The following is a 3,445-nucleotide window of genomic DNA, read 5'->3' on the forward strand; positions in this document are numbered from 1 at the left end:
TAAAGCATGTATTTAACGTCACATGAATTAGTTGTTCTAAGCCAATTTTTTTAGCATCAAATATGTTAGTTGTCTCTAAAGCCTTGTATTTAGTGTCATATAAATTTCATAGCGACAAACTCACAAGTTCCATAAATAAACAATAGTGTATTCTAGATATCGAAAATTTTTATTTAATTTGAGTTGTGGAGTATTATTTGTATTTGTCATATTGTAATGTATTTATTTATTTAATTATATGAGATTATTTCTGTGATTATTATTTTATATTTTGGATTTCGTGCAATTAGTTAAACGATGTTTCGCAAATTTGAAAAACCAAAATCGGTTTACCCTCTAATTCTTTTTTCCCCTTTTATCGGTTTAACTTAACAAAACCCCATTCCTTCTCATACTGGTGGTTACCCAAACCAAACCCCCTAAAACCCGTTCCCTCACTCCCGTCAAACCCTCAAACCCTTCTATGTCTCCCAGTTAAACCCAAAGCCTAATTCTCTTCTCTCGCCTGATGTTGCCGGAATTTTCCCTATCTCGCCGGAACCCGATACCACTTCGACGCCTAGCTCCCCTCTTCCCTTCGCGCGTCGTTCGCTTTGTGTGCTGCTGCTTCTGTTCGGTACTCCTGTAGCTACTCGATCGGAAACCGCCGCCTGCTTCCATCGCCTCATCAAGTGCGCCCCACCAACAGACCGACAACCAGCCTTGCCGAAGCTTCGAGACCCTTCTGTCCCCTGTTCTTCGCTGCTCTTGTGAGCAGAGGTAAATCATACCTCGTTAATTCAGTTTCTGATTTCTTTTTGAAATTTACAAATACCAAGCCCGAGTTGCTGGTGTTTGTTGTTCTGTTGTGGTGGTTTATAGTTAATGGGTTGTGAATTGTTGCTGGTTTGGTGTTGTTGTTGCTGTTATGATTGTTGGTGTGGCTGTAGCGTTGTTGTTGTTACTGCTGGTGTTATTGTTGTTGTTGGTAGTTTTGTTCTGTTGTCGTTCGGATTGTTGTAGTGGTGGTGTTGAGTTGTTGTTGTTTGTTGTTGTTGCTGCCCTGTTGTTGTAGTTGTGGTGGCTGTTGTGGAGTTGTTGTGATGGATGTTGTTGTAGTTGTGGTGGTTGTTGTGGAGTTGTTGTGATGGATGTTGTTGGGTTGCTGTTGTTATTGTTTGTTGTTGTAGTTGTTGTTGTGGCAGTGCGTTGTTGTAGTTGTGGCAGTGCGTTGTTGTTCTTGGTTTAGGTGAAGGTTGTGAGTTGAATTTAGTTAGTTTGGCTCTATAATTAGAATTCTCATGATGAATTAAGGATTAAGGAAATTAGAACGTTAAAGGTTGATAATTTCTAAATTAGGAATTGGTTATGGTTTCATTTTCTTAGATTAGTTAAGATTGATTATTGATTATCGTTATAATTGTGAGGTGATTCTTGGAGGATGATTTCGGAGAGAGGTGTAGGGCTCTGTGGCTGGTCCTAGACGATTGCACTTCAATTTTCACAAGAAAATGTAGGTTAAGTTACATGCGGGTTTTGAAATTCCTCTAAACGATCGTTTATGTTTTGGAACTACGGTTCATTTTCTGATAGATATATTTTCCTCACTAAAATTATGATTGATTTAATGATGCTCTGTTTTATTTGAATGTTGTAACTAAAGCACAATTAGAGATAAAAAATTATGTGCATCAATGTAATGTAATTTTTTTTCTTTTCTGGTTTCAAGTTTGAGTATATAAAATCTGCAATGCATGATTTGTGGCTCAACTTTGAGGTTTTCAAGTGACTTGTTTTCTTTTAACTAATGAAGTCCCTATGATTTTTTTCCTTAATATTCAGTTTGATGTCACTTTGAGGTTTTCAAGTGACTTGTTTAATGTTTATTATAATTTTTCATTGGTTGGCTAATTCTTTTTATGATGTAGCGGATGTTTGAAGATGATGAGAAGTCTAGCATGAGTAGGAATCCAAGCTTCTCCAAAAAAAATTGTATAGTTAACAAATTGGTTCTTTCAATTTCTTTTAGGCAAACTCTTAATGCATGTATAGTTGATTATTGAGATCATTAAGATTTGAGATTTTGTATTATTGTGGATAATGTTGATTTGGTTCAACTTTGGTGTTTTTTTGTTATCTTTGTGTTTTATTTGATTAATGTTGTACTGCGGTTTTTGAGCTTGTACTACAGTTTATTCGCTTTTGGTTAATAATATTGCTTAGAGTAAAATAGATCTTTGATTTTCTTGAAATTTTTTGGTTTACTTTTGCAATATTATTAAGGTTACTTATTATAGGTTATCATGCTTGGAAATTTAAAAATAGTGCACCAAATTGTTTTTTGGTCATATTACATTTGAATATCAATAATTTGGAAAACAAGACATTGTCTCTAATTCTATTTTGAGTTAAAATAATATGGTTGTTCCTAAATATATTAATTTTCAGAAAAAAAAAATTTATATTGACTCTAATTATATTTCGAAGCAAAATCATATAATTACCCATAAACATAAATGGTTTTTAGAAGCAACTTATTATATTACATCTAACAATATTGCGAGGCAAAATTATATGGTTGCCTTTGAATATATGGTTTTTAGAAACAATATTTCATATTGCCTCTAATTATATTTTGCGATAAGAATATATGGTTGTCTCTAATTATATTCTGAGGCAAAAATATATTGTTGCCTCTAAATATAGAGCCTTTTAGAGGCAACAAGTTATATCGCCTTAAAAGGGGACATTTAGAGGCAACCATTAATTAGCGACGGAACTATTAGAAACAACCACTAATTTTGCTTCAAAAAGTAATTAGAGGCTACATCTTTGTTTTTAGAGGCAAATTTACCTTGCCTCTATAGACGATTTTTCTTGTAGTGGTGGAGAGAGGAAGAATGACGTGAGAAGAGGAGAGAAATAAAGTGTGTAGGGTAAAATAATTGGGTTTTTAGGATATTTATATAAAGGCTTGTACTTGTGGGCTTAGGAAAGAGATTTTAATTAGTGAACCTTGATGACTAATAAGATGAGCTATCTAAAACTTTAGTCATCAAATTACTCTTTCCCTTTTTATCACTTTTGGGCTTTCGATTCCATTAACTACCTTTTCAATATACTTTTAGTATTTAAACTCTTATTAAAACATGCTTAATTAAAATATTTCAAATTTTATTAAGCTATGAAAAATAATTTCAGTTGACTTTTAAAATAGTCAACCCTTTTTAAAAGTCAAATCATTTTCCAAACTCATTTGGATTTAAATATAACTACATAAATATTAATATATTTATGAAATTCTTTAAAAATTGTGGGGGATTACAGTCTACCCCCCTTAAAAGAAGTTTCGTCCCGAAACTTAACACAAAACCCTCGTACTTTCAAAAGTTTGAACTCAACATTTCGAAAACTTTTGAAGAAAGATAGTGCCTCTGTGCACTTTCCCATTTTTAAAACACTTGTG

The 3,445-nt window shown here is 33.1% G+C and overlaps 1 long non-coding RNA gene across 1 annotated transcript; it reads left to right on the forward strand.

Annotated features, from left to right (window-relative positions):
- The first annotated feature begins 418 nt into the window (after window positions 1-418).
- LOC125492304 (uncharacterized) lies at window positions 419-2,146 on the forward strand. The gene is made up of 2 exons (XR_007268830.2): window positions 419-759; window positions 1,908-2,146. It is a non-coding gene; the product is annotated as an uncharacterized LOC125492304 (long non-coding RNA).
- The last annotated feature ends 1,299 nt before the right edge of the window (window positions 2,147-3,445 follow it).

The sequence above is a fragment of the Beta vulgaris genome, chromosome 8 (assembly GCF_026745355.1).
Source record: "Beta vulgaris subsp. vulgaris cultivar EL10 chromosome 8, EL10.2, whole genome shotgun sequence".
Classification (NCBI taxonomy): Eukaryota; Viridiplantae; Streptophyta; class Magnoliopsida; order Caryophyllales; family Amaranthaceae; genus Beta; species Beta vulgaris.